The sequence below is a fragment of the Colius striatus genome, chromosome Z (genome assembly GCF_028858725.1).
Source record: "Colius striatus isolate bColStr4 chromosome Z, bColStr4.1.hap1, whole genome shotgun sequence".
Classification (NCBI taxonomy): domain Eukaryota; kingdom Metazoa; phylum Chordata; class Aves; order Coliiformes; family Coliidae; genus Colius; species Colius striatus.
The window spans coordinates 41,792,862-41,809,419 of NC_084790.1; the positions used below are offsets into that span (position 1 = coordinate 41,792,862).

At 35.6% G+C, this 16,558-nt stretch overlaps 1 protein-coding gene across 1 annotated transcript in view; it reads left to right on the plus strand.

Moving 5' to 3' along the window:
* The window catches only part of ITGA1 (integrin subunit alpha 1), an 81,944-nt gene that overhangs the window by 10,715 nt on the left and 54,671 nt on the right, over positions 1-16,558 (plus strand). The gene's annotated exons all lie outside the window — the stretch shown is intronic.

The following is a 16,558-nucleotide window of genomic DNA, read 5'->3' on the forward strand; positions in this document are numbered from 1 at the left end:
AAGAAGATTACAATGGCAATTCTACAAGTCTGTTGTGCTTGTGGTGATGTATCACCAAAGAAAAGAAGCAGCCATTTTGCTGCTTATTTCCCTTTTCTAATCTGTAACAGCAAACATCTGGCAAGAAAATATGCTCATGATGATTCTTTTATTATTAAAATTCTGCACTGACTTTATGAATATTTTTCTTTTTTCACTATTGCTACCCTGGCATTAAGTTTCTGAAAGCAATGCATACACATCTAGTTGCCCAAAGTTTGTAAGGGTGAGATTTTTTGAGAGCATTTCTGTAGTAAAATAAATGTACAATCATTATGTAGACAACTGCATCCTGTTTCAGGAAATGGCTTAAGGGCTTGATATTGAAAGTAGTCTGTATTCAGTAGTTGCAGATGCTTGACCTGGCAGAGTTCCAGGGTTGCTTGTCTTTTACATTTAATGAAATTTTGGTTTAAATGTCTATATTAACAAAGGTGCTTGTTTAACAAAGACCTTAATGTCTGTGCAGATAACATTTAACAGAAGATTCATGTAATCTGCAGATAAAATGAGCAAGTGCAAGAGCTGTGGGAACATCTTTTTATGTCTTTCCTTTAGAAGTAAACATACATGAACTGAAAACTGTCTACAAGTGTGAAAATGGTTCTCTTGCAGCATACAGTATTTAGTAATTTTGCACAGTGTTTCAGTTTAGTTTCTGATTGTGTTCTGACATAATTATGTGAATCTGTATTATGAATTATCTTCTTCTTGCAAACTCATTCTTTGGAGCAGGCCCTAGATTGCTGGTTTTGTCATCTTTGGCATTTAAATATGGTTATTGTTATATAAATATTTTGTGGCTGTTTACCAAATGAAGTTTGATACAAAACACTGGGCTACCACCAGCAAGACACCAAAATAATGCCAAAATAACTAGTAGTTATAAAGTTGTAAATAAAAGATACATCTTGCAATAAAACTGTGGAGCATTTAATAGTATTTGACCCACAGAATTCCTCATTCCCTTCCTCCTGTCTTCACACTTGTACACTGTGTGAGTAAAATGCTGGGGATAAATGATCTTTTGACTGCTTCTTGACCAGCAGTGTAAGAAGAGCCTGTATCTGTTCAGCTTAATTTGTGATCTAACTATAATTATTTTTTTAAAGCCATATAAATGTCTGAAGCAATTTTCATTTCATATTGTAAAGCAGTCCTGAATAGTCTTAGCCTTTGAGAATTTCTTCATTACTGAGCTGCTGACTTTGATCTGACACCTTCTGAGATGATATATTGGTATATTACTTTCTTAATTGACCAATTTATAGCTTGAGCCTCTCTGAATTCTTTCTGGAAGCTGCATTATCCATCTAGAAAATGTGCTCAGTTTCAGAAAGAAAAAGGAAGGATAGGAGATGGGATGGTTTATCATCCAGTCCATTCACTTTTCTCTCAGATTTTCATGTCTGTAAGTTTTTACAGAAAACAAGCCTATTTCATAAAAAAATTAATGTCTAGTTTTACAAGCAAAAATACCACCACCATATTCTCAGAATGTTTATACTGTTGTTTTGTCTAAAGGCATATTTGTGCAGTGCATGGTCCATTGCTTCTATAAGAGATGTAAGAAAGCAATTTTTAAAATGTGAAATTGCAACTAGGAGGTCTGCAATTAGGAATCCTTGTTCATAACCCCAAGCTGGAATTCCTGCAAGACACACACTAACAAAAAAAAAAAAAAAAAAAAAAAGAGGGAATAACTTAGGAAACTACTTATCTATGTACTTTTTAGAATCTGCAAAGCTTCAGACTTGATTTTATTTTCTTGCCCTCAGATATACCAGTTGCTTTTATCTGTGACAACACCTCCCAAACCCCTGTTTTTATTTAAAGATAAAGTTATAAAATGTTAATTTTAGAATGAGGTTTTAAAATGTAGACCTAGGTCATTCAGGTTGATGACCATTAAAACAAAAAGAAAAGTCTCTTCATCAAGCTGTTGTAATTCATGGAACAATGCATATCTGGGAGTTATTTCCTTCTTGGGTTGTGTTGGATTTTTTTTTTTCAATTTTGTTACAAAGTGAGTGGTAACATTTCTAATGCTGTTAAAAGTTAGGTCTTAGTTTTGGTTCGATTTAGCAGATGGTGGGAAGAGAAAAGAGACATGGCATTGCAGTAGATTATTTTGCAGTATCTTCCCTCTGAAGGCCACAACTTGCTTTTTAAAGTCTCATGTATTCAGATTTTAAGTAATTTGCAAATTCGTTGTTCCGCTAATTTAGAGTTAAGAAAATGCCTACCCAGTTGGGTGTTGTGATTATTGTTAAAATTCTTAGTTCAGTCTTTGACATGGGTCAAGCCTGGGCTTTTTCAGCAGTGGAAGGAATAAACAGACTGTGAAGCATCTTGTGTGACAGTTGCCCAAAGAATTCCTTAATAAGCATAGTGTTTAGTTCTGCCTCATTTTTAATGCTTGACTGAAATAGGGCATTCATTTTGATTTTAATATAACTGCTTACACAATACAGAGTATAAAGGAAAGAAATGACAGTCATCTAACAACCAAATGGTAGTGTATATTGTCTATAAGCTTCTGAAGTTGACTGTTTTGGAAATGCAGTATAGCTCTTCTATGGGGGAAAAAAAAAAAAAAAGGTCTCATAAGGTGCCTTAGCCTAAAACAGAATGTGAGGAAAGGTCTGTGAAATTATACTTGTTTATTCTGTTGTCTGAAAATAATTCTTGCTCTTGTCCCACTTGAGGGCTGTACAAGAAACAGAGCGGGAGCAGATACCAGATTATACTTGCTTCCAACTCAATGTCTTCTTGGAAATGCAACATGAAGCAGCAGCTTTCAAGCTCTGCCAGCTCTTGTCAGTTTCTGCTATATCGATCTGTAATTTATTGTCCTTTTTTTGGGAAATTCTGTGTTCGCAGCTAATGTAGTTACTGCCATGCTGCTCTAATAATTACTTTTAAGTCAAATTAGAGCTGATGATGGATTCTCTGACAAAATATTTGTTCCATTAGAGAATGCTAATTAGTGGAAAGCAGTCTTCTTTTTTAGGAATGTGCATACCAGAATTGATGGAAACTTTTTCTGCTGGTCCAAAATGGAATTTCTGATCAAAGCCAAGCCTAGAGTACTGAAGAACCGAGAGGTTTAAGGAATCACAAGGCAGAAAATGAAAAGCATAATATCCTGCTCTGTTTCATTGTTCACATTAGGTTAAAGATGCTCCCTTTCTGTCAGTGTCCTTAATGAGTACATTTACACGTTACATAAACATATAAATGATATATTTTGGCAAAAATAGCTAAACCACAACTGACTCAGGTATGATATCTCTTGCAATGTGGGAGACAATTTTCAGGTTTCTGATCTGAATGGGACAGGAACATGATTGAAAGTTGTGACCGGAAGCTGTGGCCATTCCTGCCTAACAGTCCTCATTTCTGAAAGTAGCCCTGAGTAGAATTCGATGTTTCAAAAAGATTTCAGACCTGATGGCAGCCCATCAAATCTGCTTGTGAAGAACAGGCAGATTATTTCCCATTCAGCTTTAATAACAACTTTTAGACATTTGCTTTACTTAGAACAAATGTCTTTAGCTGACCTTTTCCTGAAAGGACTTCAGAACCCAGAAATGAAACACAAAAGGTATGTAAAGGTGTGTGTGTGTGCGCGTGCGCACGCGCACTTGCTTGACAGCTTATATTTGCTTTTGGACCTGAAGGAACTAGTGAGGATGTAGTCTTGGTAGATATCTTCAGGCCTCAAGATTTGTTTACAGTAGGAGGAGCTTGGTAGGAAGTGCTGAGTTTGAAGTGTCCAATAGTTGTTGAATGCTCATGAATGTCTCCCTCAAATGTTTCTGAAAGTCTGAAAGCTACAGCAGGTTTTGCTGAAGAGAATTGCCTTTTCTTTGACCCACAGTTCTCAATATAGTTACTTTAACTGGTATAGATATTTTAGTTCAGGTGTGAGATAAATTAACTGCATTTGCTTAACTTACCCAAATAGCTATAACATCACTTCTACTCCCTTTACTAAAGAGAACTCTTTCGTCCCATATCACTTACTCCTCTCCAGAGTGGAAATTGCTGTTCTGTGATAGGACAGCTAAGAGAAACTGAAATGGACTTTCTTCAGATAATGGTGGTGGGAAAACATCATCGGTCAGCCAGACCAGCCGTATCTCCTGGGGCAGAAACTGCCCTCACTGCGATATTGTACCACGGAGTGGCTAGGCTCCTGAGGCAAAAAAAGAGCAGCTGCCTCATGAGGGAGCTTTTCCATTTTACAGAGCCACAAGGAAAGATGAAAAACTGTAGTTCAATGGAAAACATGAGATACTATGTTAAGCATGCGACTTCTTCCCCAAATAGAGATGCAGTGAATGTTTGAAATAGCTGTACAGAATTTTTACAACTGCTTCTCTCTGTAGAATAAGATGCCAGCTGGTGTGATTAAGCTTGTGTCCAAGGGGGTGAAGCCTTAAGCCTGAGACTGAGACTTTGCTAATCTTGTCACTGTAGAGTAATTAATTTCTGACAAGCCTACTACACAAGTGTCACATATGGAGTCCTTGCTGTATCTGAGGCTTGTGAAAAACTGTTTCCCTTTCATAACAGTCTGGAAGCCACCAACATTTTTAAAAGTCATATGTAGCGCTTTGTAATACGAACACCTCAGTGTGTTGTGTTGGTGGTCAGCGTGATAAGCAAAGGAAAAATTTCTAGTCAAACATGAAAAAAAACAAGCAACACAGCAGAAGCCGATTGAAATAAACCCCAAAGAGTTCTTGAGGAGGGTGTTTAGTGAAAAGAAACAGTAAAAGCTGGGGAAAAAAAAGCTGAAAGGTTTTTTAGGTTTTTTTTTCAGGTTGTTTCAACTAAAGTATTGTTCTTTAAGATAACCAGTTTATTAAGTCTGGCAACTTTTTGGGCTTTTTCTCTTGAAACGCTCAAAAAGCAGTTATTAAAACTGTACTAATACACAGTCAAGCATTGTTGTCTTGGTAAACAACAGATTTATGATTGCTTAAGCAATTGCAGGCCATCTGCATGTTTTATTGAAGTCTACCTGAATGGTCCTGATTATTTTTGTGACAAAAGTCCTATTAAGAAATAACAAAATTAATGCTGAAAATTAATGCTGACAACTGAGAGCGTAAGCTTTCCTGATTTTGAATACTTATCTTTCTAGTGTAAAAAGATTACATAAGTTTATAATAGTTTGTTTTGGGTTTTTTTTTTCAGGGGAGAGTTGTGAGTTTGTTACTGAAAAATGTTTAGGGCTTTAGGCAGTAAAAATTGAAGTTTTCACCTTTACTTCTGGAACATTTTAAAAACTACTTTGCTTCCTGGCTTAAGTACTTATATTTCAACATAAGAAATGGCAAGAAATATATGTATATTGGAGAGTAGAATGTTCCTACTACTGGAAAAATGAGAAATTGGAACAGCCTTCCACAGAGAAAAATTAGAGCAAAAGATCACTTTTACATGAAATTTGTTTACCCTGAAGTATATGATGTAGTTGCCAGCAATAGATAGGAATCAATTCAGCAATCCTGTACCCTATGCTCTGAACAGAGACAGTTAGCTGAGCGTTATGTTGCCTCATTTGCATCAATCCCATCATAGCATGTAGGTTTTCACCGAGTCTTAACAGATGCACCAGATTACACCACAATACTGACTTTGCACCAGACAGGATTAGCACTCTGAACTGATGATGCAAAGACGCTTATATTAGGTACTTGATACTGGTTTAGTGAGTACTTTCCTTTCAACCTCTGCCAGTTTGATGTCCCCTGGGAGCCTTGAAAATCTATTAAAAATAATTTTTGAGTGTTTGATTTGTAAACAGGGATCAGAGTCATAACTTACATTGACACACCTAACACATTGTGTTTCCTTTGGAAAGCATGTTTAGTCCAGCAATTCTGAAGCAAGCTGCTGTGCATTGGTCCTCTATGTATATCAGCAGAAGCTTAGAAAAGTTTATTTCAGACAAATACACTTTGTGTGAAGGAGCTTTGTCCAAGGAGCTATAGACCAAAAAGTAATTAGAGAGTGCAGTACTAGCACTGCTGTGCTGCTTCATAGCTAGGCTAGAAGGAAGTGATCTATTGCCGCTATCTGATGATGAAGCCAGTTAAGGTGCTACCTGCTGTACAGCTGATGTTAAATCTGTGATAAGGTTGTACATATTTGCAGTAGGAATATCATGAGACATAAGGTGGTGGCATGAGGTTCTTCTGTATCTTTTTGCCTGTTAACCCTTACGGATCCCATTGACTTTAGATGCTACCTCACGTTCACTTTGCAAAGTTCAACTTAGCCTGAAGAAGAGACACCTACACAAAAAAATAAAATTTCCTCATCATTATACATCCACACTGCTTTTGTGAAGCTGATGCAGATGTTTGAAAGAAAGAGTAGCAGGTTCTTTATGGAACACTAGAATACTTTCTGAACAGGCCTGGGCCAGATGGATATCTTAAAATCACGGGTGTACTTCATGTGTTCTGGGTGGGAGATGTAAGTTATTAGCACTAGCAATTCATGTATAAAGCTCTATCTTAAACTACATCCCAAAAACAGGATGTTTTTCTACCTTTATAATCCAGCTTAAATTTTTTTTGGGGGAACACACCTTCCTCTTGTAATCTCTTCATGGCTGGTTCCAAATTTCCCTGAATTGTTCATTGTGCAGTTAAAAAGAACATTTGCAGTAAAAAAGATCTGGGATTAAGTCTGTAGTGCTTTCAACTTTTTTTTTTTTTTTTTTTTTTTTTTTTTAACCAGTAAAATCCCTACACCAACTGTTCAGCAAAAGAGGTGCTCATGCATTTACTGGTACCTGAGTGTCTTAGTCTTTAAAAATTAGAAGATATGGTTAATGATGCATATTATTATGCCAAAGTTTTCAGTTTGCTGCCATTCAATATATTCTTGATGATTTATTGGCTTTTGCAGGATTTATTAGCTTCTTAAGTAAAAAAAAAAACAAAAAGATGTCTTGACCATAAAAATATACCACATAAAAGGATTTTAAATCCCCATAAACATTTACTGCAATTAAAAACATTATTTCCAAAACTGCACTGTGAAATTACAGTGGTAGAGGCACCAGTCTGGTCCACATTCCACTTCAAAGATGTTACATGTTTTTTTTAGGGAATAAGTTTCTAACACACACTTAGAGGAGTATCTTTTTGTCTCATTTCAGCTGAGCAATACCCTTATAAAGTTGGCATTTTGGCTTTGTCAATTTTTCTGATGACATTGGGTGAACACTGTATGCCAGTTTCAGGCTTACTGGTATATGAATCTATTTGTTATCTCATGTCTGTAAATTATGTTCACCTCACAGGTAGACTGAAGATTAGCTACTAACATGTAAGACAGCAAGCCTGTGAAGGTCTTTTTGATTGTGTTAGACCATAAGATGAATAAAGCTGCTTAAAAAAACAAATACTCATAGCAGCAGTCTTTGGATTGGCTAGTTCTTGTGTGGTTTTTGTATTGCTGATATTCTAAGGGTGCAGTGTCTTTTGTGATGTATATGTGGTCATGGGGTTTGTAGCATTTTCTAGGTTAGTCAGCTGTGTTATGGTTATTTATGTTCATGGAAGATTGAATTTAATGACCACTGTTCATTTGCAGCCCCACATGCTTGTCTGCTTGGATTTCTCAGGTAAAAATATAAAGTGCATGTTATTGCAGAGCAAGATTCTTTAAACTGTCCAGTGCAGTGAACAATTCATAGGTAGAGTTAAGTAAGGAAACAGACTAACTGAGGATTCCTTTCTCTTCTATCAGTGAGCAGTCGTTTCAAACCAGAAAGGCCCTGTATGTCTTGCTAGAGCGCTGATACATTACTTACCTGTGCTGGTGAGTGTTTGAGATAGATGGAAGATTTTGCTAGTGAGCAAGTCAGAGCTGATCTGTGCAAATAGGCAGTGCCTGCTACCCCATGTTCTCTCAGGACAGAGCCGTAATTTCCTGCAGGCATTTCTCTGCAGCACAATTGAAGATGAAGAGGCACTTCCATCTGACCTCATGGTGTGAGAACACTAGCATCTGGGGACCATTCACAGTTGAATTCCAGCAGTTCCAACAAATATGTGACTTATTTTCCATTACTGCCCATAGCAATCTCAAGTATATTCTCACTGTAATAATTTTTCTAGTTACTGATAGAAGAGAAAGTTTTTTAAAAGTCTTGAACAATATTATTGACAATACAGTTGACCCATTGCAAAGAATTAAAACATATAGAATAGGAAAGAGCAATTGTTTGGGTGATGGTTCATTTTTTTCAGTTGAAGCTCAATGTCAAGCATTTTTAAGCCTTTCAAAATTTGCTTTTAGCAATACTAGTTTTTATCTCTTACTGTCTAGTTCTGCTCTCAGAAAACTGCTGGTATGATAATTTAGATTTTTTAAAGTTGGTTTAAATTTTGCCTAGGGATACTTAGGTTTGAAAAAATGTTTCCTTAGACTGTTGTAGCAACTCCTTGTGCCGTTAAAAATAGTTCAATTTTGTAAATATCCTACTGCATTGCATTTTGCTGGAACCTGTTCACTTTATATAGTGAGTTTGTCTGAAAAGTAATGTGTTTGTGCTATGAAGCGGTTTAATGTTGAAGAGGTTTCAAGTCCATGTGCAAGTGCAAGAGTACACATCATAAACAGGGAAACATGATTTTTTTTTTAAATGTAGCCATGAAATAAGGTGGCGCAACATAGTGGTTCACTCTTATTCTTCTAGAAGATTACTCAGATGAAGCAAATTAATATTCTGTTGTATTGGAATGAAAATTGTCATAGATTATGTATTATCAAAAATAATAGGAATTATGTTCTCTGTACAACTTGAGTGTAGTTTGCAAGTTGATTTTTTTATTGTTGTTATTTTCTTTTAATTCTGAAGTATATCCATCCATACTTGGCTCTGGAATTTTTTTGGTCCAACTCTTTCTTGCTTTTGGGTTGGGTTTTTTCCCCTCAGATCACTGCATAGAAGAGTTGCGTGGGTCCAAAGGAAGCTATAGGTATCGGTAAGCTTCCATCTTTTCCCTTCCACTGTACTTTTAATAGATATTAAATAAGAGATACAGGCCTCTAGCATGTGTGTTCACTGTGTATGTTTTTGTTGTAATATACAAAACTGTCTTGTTTGTAAGTGTGCTGGCTAGTGGGTATGAGAGGGTCATATCAAAGTATTTGCAGTTCCTTTTGATGAATTTCTTCTCTTCCTGAAGCTGTGAGTGATTTGACTGAGAGCAAGCCAATGATTATGCTCAGCATAAGGTGTTGAAAGACAGGAGTTTGTAGCCATTGTGAAGTAAATAAATGGAAGAAGTTTCTGGTTTCCAGAAAGCCTTTATTGCCTTCAAAATATTTCCACTCTGATATAAGCCTTCAGACCTTTAGAGAAAAATTACCCAGTTATCCCTGAAAACAACTGGGAGAAAAAAATAATGAATAATTATACCAAGTCAGGAAGGCAAACCAAATAATAGGAGTCCTATTTCTTGGTAGGCAGACATTAGCATGACTTTTCAGGTGGGTTGTTGAGTCTTCTTCCCTGGGGACATTCAAAAAGCACCTGGATAAGTTCTTTTGTGACCTACTCTAGATTGTCCTGCTCTGGAATGCGGGTTGGACTAGGTGATCTTTTGAGATCCCTTCCAACCTTTAAGATTGTGTGGTCCTGTGACCATCACATTTCCCACAATGTTCAAAAGGAACTTCTGTCCTCCTGAGGCATTTTATAATAGGTGGTTTTCATGAGTCAGGTTGACAAAGTTTAGACTGATTGGATAGACTAATTTGATGTGCATGTGCATACCATGGTACATGTATACTTCAAAGAAAATGGACTTTATGTGTAAATAGCAGCATAGTGGAAATATATCTACCTCCATAAGTACACAGATTTGTCTGTGGAAAATTTTGGCATTTTTTTATGATTTTTTCACAGTTTTTTTCTTTTTAAAACATAGCTTATTAGCTAGGAAGGGAAAACAGAAGTGCAAAGTGTGGATTCAGAGGAACTTAAAAATATATAGACAGTAGCATTTCCAATTCACATTTGAACATTGAGAGGCCATAATTTGCTGCAACTCAAAGGATTTGTTGGCATGAGAGTATTCAGTGCTACCCTTTCAACTTAATCTTTTATTGCTCTACTGAAATTATAAAAGGTATAGACCATGTTGTGTAACGACAAAAGTCATCAGTCTCCACGTTCTCAAAATAAACCTTTGGATGGCAAATATGCATTACACTTAACTGATGAGCACCTTTTACACTAATATTTCTGCCTCAAAATTTTTGATGTATTTCTGCAGACTTCCATGTGTTTTTATTATGAGCTCCAACTCTGATCTTATAAATTATACTTCTGATTCAAAGATGCATTTCACTCATTAGTAACCATAACAGTGACACTATGTAAGGATGGTCATACTATTTTTTAACCAAGTAGTGATGGGTGAGCCTTCTTAAGCAGTTGTGCTACCTCTTGCACAATCCAGCGATATGTTTGGATTTAATATTGAAAGCATAATTTTGAAGAAACTATTGCTTGAAGTGATTTATGGGATAACATAAGCTAGAAATGTATGGGAGCTACTTGCTAAAGGATAAAATAAAGATTTGGTTACACAGAGGAAAGCTTACAGCAGCAGAACATCAGCCTGCAAAGCTGAGCATAATTGAGAAAGTAGAAAATTTGTAGAAAACCAACTGAAACATCCTACTTGACTCCCTCAGCCTAGAGGAGTTTTGTGCAGAGGAAAACCTACAAGTACATGGGCTTTGGAGAGTATTGTGGACACATGTTTCTTTAAGTTAAAAAGTACTTGTTTATTCACTTTTTTGTATGGTATTGATCTCTTGGTCCTTTTTAAGCTTCTGGGCTTTATTTCAGAACATAACATACACATTAATTTTAACTACTTTCTCTGGGAAATCTGAGTTAATTATATATTACTACAAAAATCTCAGGAAATGTCAAGAGGTAAAGGGTTTTGGGGGTTTACAGATAGAGTTAGATGGTGGGAAGTGAAAGTTATAGTGGGATGTTCAGGGGGAACTAGTGTTTGATAGCAAATGAGGATGGGCCTAGAGGAGTCCACAAAGATTGTAATGACTTGACTCCAATGAAATGTAGAAGAACTGCATCCAAAATATGAGCTGAGATCACTGGAGACAAACTGAAACATTTTCTAGGAGTTGTATCACATAGATCAAGCTGCTAAATCTGCTAAGCCTCTGTACATCTGACCTCACAGTTTTCTATATGTGACTGCATATTTCTAAGGCTTTTTCTCCCTTCTGTGAGAAACTGCAAAGTGCCAAGAATTGTGCCAATGAGAGGACTACTTTCCAAACTTTGAACAAAATACTTTGATGACTGTCAGCTGAGTGGGGCACATATTCTTGGCCTCTGCTATTTTATTTCCAAAAGTTTTGCCCATTGCATTGTGTTACTCTTTTGGAACCACATTACAAAGCACTGATTCAGTGTATTTTCAGACTTGACACTGCATTATAAAGCTATTTTCCAGTACAAAGTACTCATCACAAAACCAGCAAAGGAAGCTTTATTTGATGGGTTGTACAGAGTATTTAATTGGTTTTGAAAGCATGTAGTTACTGAATCTGGAACCACTTTCAAATATATATTTCTTGGTCTTTTGTGGATATTTATCAACTTTTAATAAAAAGTCTCTTTTTTCCTCCATTATTTGGTCTCATTCCAGAAATTTGGTATTTTGCTCTTCAAAGGTTAAAGAAAAAATGCTGGAGGGAAAATTATACAAAGGTTATTTTGTAACCCTGAAAAATAGGCTTGATTTAAGCAGTACTAAAGATGTTTCAGAAGTTGAAACTTTTTTTAAAAAATATACAGCTTTATTTGAAATAGGCTGATATTTAGCCGACCACAACTGAATGCAGCAGGAACTTGCACCACAGCCTCATTGGACTACTAGAAAAAGGCCAGAGCACTGTGGCTCCCAAGCTGGCAGACAACAATTGTACCATGCCTGTTATATTTTCTTCCACTTGAGAGGTCTATAACCTTTCTTTCATAAGACAAGGGTCTATAATTCTGCAGTGATATTGTTGCAGATGGAGAAATAGAAAATACTCTCCCATTTGCTGGTACAGCAAAGAATCCAATCTCACTCATTTGAGCCATGATTTCACAAATAGAAATTTATAGGTATTTCTTTGCAAGCAGATGTGCATTTAATCTTCCCTTGCTACCAGTCAGATGCAATCCAGCCCTGGACTCAAATACACGGTGTTGTGTTAATGCAGCTAGATGATCCAGCTTTCAGTAGATTTTACTTGTTGAGGCACTTACTGAAGGACAAGTTTTTCTCTGCTGGTGACTTGATTCCAGATAGCTGATAACAGGAGCACAGATTTACACATGCCAAGATGCAGTTGTAACAGTTTTCTCAAGTGAAATAGTTTTCTAATTGCAAAAGATGATACTATTTGCTGCTGTTTTGAAAATAAGCTTTTATAGGAGACTAAGGCAGTGCTCTCAGTCTTGCTCCCCTTGCTGAGTAGCTGTCACCAACATCTCAATTGCTTCCTTTTGTGCTGTTTGGTTCCTGTGTTTTCTAAGATCATAGCTGAGAGAGGCAGTCTTTTTCAATATCAGCATAAAATACTTATAAAGGTAATCAGTTATTGCCTTATAAACTAGGACATCTGTCCTAATATCACTTAGCTTTCAATACATTTTGATCAGATGCACGGTTCTCTCTTGCTGCATTACACTCCTGTGCAGTTTGCAGGTATTTAAAGTAACTTTACAGTTGGAATTTATGCTGTACAAGGCAGTAATGCCAAATTTATTTATTTATTTTACCTTATTTTTTCACAAGTGGTCCAGGTATATGAGAACCCCATAAAACATTTTAATCTCATTTTCATCTTTAGCTTAAATTTCTATATCCTCTTTTATTTTCCAGGATGGAAGCAGTGTGTTTTGTTTTGGTTTTTTTTTCCCCCCCTACCAAAATCTCTTTTTTGGAGTTTCCCAATATTTTCCAGTTGTGCATATTTTTAATAGATATTTCTACTTAATTGGTTGTCCTCCTTGATTGCACTTAGATCTGCCTTGTTTCAGTCTCTTCTTACAAAATGCAGAGGAATTGACACCTGAAATGCTAGAGCAGGAAGAGTGAAAAGAAAAAATAACTCAACTTTAACCACATGCTGGTGGAGAGTAGTGTGAAGACAACATGTAAGCCTTTTCCAATGCAAAGTGCAAATTTGTCCTTTCAGATTTTTTTTTTTAAAAAAAAAAAGTATTTTTATTTCTAAGAATAACCACAATTTAGCGGATGCTGCAGACCGCACAAAGATAAAATACCCTAACTGAATTTGCTGCCTTATCTTGGCTAAATCAATCTTCATGGTGTTGTTTGTGGTTAATTTGTGCCAATCTATTTTCTGTCCTAAAGACTCAGATGTTAGGCTTTGTTCTACAGATTGAGTTATGTTATTTAATATCCATCCATTCTAGGAAAATATGGGTGGCTGTTCTGCATTTCTCTGTTTGCAAAGTTTAGAGTGGCCAAGCAATATGTATGTGGATAAGTGCCAGGGAAATCTATGTTTGCATGGTTTAGAAGCAGAATAAACAGACAGCCAGCACAAACATTTGGTTAAAAGATCTTATTAAATAAAACAGGAAAATAAAAAGTGGCTACTGGACAAGTATGAGCTACTACTCTAGGTTTGTTATAGAAGTAATATTTGAGTTGTTGTCTTGGTGAATGAGTGTTAACCTTTCCCGTATAGGTACAAACTGTACTCAGCAAAGAATGCCACATGCATCAGCTAGTGTTCTCAGTTTAAATCGGTAAAGAGAGGAATGTTGTACCAGGTTTTCAGTAGTGTCTCATGTAGAACATGAAGTTAAAAACTGTAACTTCAGCTTTACCCTTTGATAAACATGTATATTCTGATCTGTGTTTTTAGTCATTCTGTTAACACGAAATTCACAATATTAATTTAATTTACCCACATTCTTTGTGTTCAAGTATAATGCTTTTTTTCACCTTAATCACCATAACTCTCAAAAAAATCCTCTCCAACTTCCCATAGTTCTTCTTTTCCACTGCTTCTGCCAACAGTCTTTTATTTCATGTACACAAGTTTGCTAGAATAAAGTGGAAGTTTGGAAGACTGCAAGTTATAGATACTGTTAATAATATAAAATATTATTATTAAATATTAATATTAAAAATAGTAAATATATTTTTAAGCATTCTGATTCTTTGTACTGAAAAATTAAACATAATGTGCAAGCCAGATTGCCAGAAATCAGTAGATTACTGTTAGTTAACAGTGTAATGTGAGTCAACATAAATTCAACTTTTACATTTACCATCTGCAAATTTGAATGCATCTTTAACTAGGAAGATTTTCTTTATGGAATCTGTCAAAAATGTAGTAAGATACCTTTAAGTCTATTGATTGTTTCTAAGTTAATCATACACTGCTTATCATAACCCTTACTTTTTGTCAAAAACATGCTCATGATGTGTCATAGCATATGAAAGCAACAGAAGGTCAAGTAATGCATTTGCATATTCAAATATGCCACACGGTTTGTGTATGAAGTCAAACTTCAAAGCATCTAATTTCTGGGTAAGACAGAATGGAAAGATGAGAGAGCAAAAGGATAGCTATACTGGATTAAATCAAGATCAAATTTTGTTCAGGATCATATCTGCAAGATTACATATAAAACAGTAGTTAGAGACAAAAAATAGTGGAGCAAGTATATATAATACTCATTTTCCAGTTTCTGAATATTTCCAGCTGAGGATATTTCCTGAACTAGATGTGCATTCTGTATGACTTGTAACCTGCACTGGTTCTGTCTTCTGTTAACTTACTCAGTTACCTATTGAATATATAATATTTAGTCTCCAAAACATCCTTTGCTGACAACGTCTTACTGGTCTGTTCCCTACTGTGTAGAGCCAACTCCTTTTTATTTCTGACCAGTGTGGCCCATCTAGCATCTTCTGATTCCTCTAGTTTTGCTGTTTAGAATACGTATTATTGTTACTGATTCTAATTTGACCTCACTCAGAAGCACAGTAGCAAATAGCTGGCATTTTTTTTATCTCTCTTCCATTTTGCTTATTTTAGCATTTCACAATTTTGTACTCTCTGTTACAGCTGTGAGGATTAGAAGTGTATTCATTAAAATAAGGAAATTTGAGTATATCAAATAGGAGATTCAGGAAATTTCAAGACCATTTAATGTAGTGAATACACACAAAAATCACAGTAGTCAATATTCCATCACTGTGAGGAAGTTCCTTGTCTATCAGCAGCTGATGGAATGATGACAGAGAATATCGAGTTGAAGTGTACAGAGCACAAAGTGTAAGTGTAACCTTTGTTAGCTTTAGGAGAAAGTAAACTGGAAGAGATGAGCTGGAATCTGTGGCCTTCTATATTTCATATAATGAAAAACATGCCTATGAAGACTTCAATAAGGATGTTCTTTCTCTTTTATTAAGGGGTAAAGTGAACAGATTTCTATAGATCTTTAATAGACAAGTCAACATGGATAGATTCTGCATCTATCTGCTTCAACTAAACAATTAACTTAGTGTATCAGGCAATGTCATTAAAACTGTTTCATTGTCTAGGAGGCAGCCTGGGAGTCTAAATGACATAATCTGAATCACACACATGGTGTCATTTAAGAAAAGAAGATTTTAAATGGTGATGACTGAATTATTTTAAATCAATTTTATTGATTTTAATTATGGTTTGGTGACCAAGAAATGCACCTGTCCCACATGAACAGGCATAGCAGAATTTGTTTAAACATAGATGCTAAAGGAAGATAACAGCAAATTATTTCCCATCAGACAGTGAGCTATGATTTTTTTTTTTTTTTTTAGCACTTGCAATGAATCTTTTCAGAAGAATATAAATAAACTGGTTTAGTTTGTTCATTTGTCTGTATTTCCTGACTTTGGCTGGAGGAAGAAAAGCTAAAATAATACAAATGGAACTTTTCCTTTTTTACTGTCCAATGAAACTGGAAATACCTACTAAGTAATAAATAGTCTTCTGTGATAATTTTACTGCATGGAGCAGGAAGTAAGATGCTGAGAGAGACAGATTGGCATAGACCACTTGGGAACTTAATTATAGTAACAAGCTTTCTGTGAGAATATCATTATCTCAATAGTGAATAACACAGATGTGTTTTGGTAACTGGACATAATTTGGATGCTTCAACATACAGCAAGTGTTACAGATTTGGGTATTTTTATATAACTGTTAAATGTCATCAAATTATCATGAAATGCTTCTTTGAAACTCAATTAAATGTGTATATAGTTGTTGTTTTGGGTAGTCTTAATGGCCTACAAATTCAACAGATTTTGCCTCTTGTGAATTATGTACACAGCTCTGCAGCAGCATTCAGCGATTGCATTTGAAAACTGACTTCAACAGGGCAAAGATGGAAGTGATTTCTGTAACAAATGAA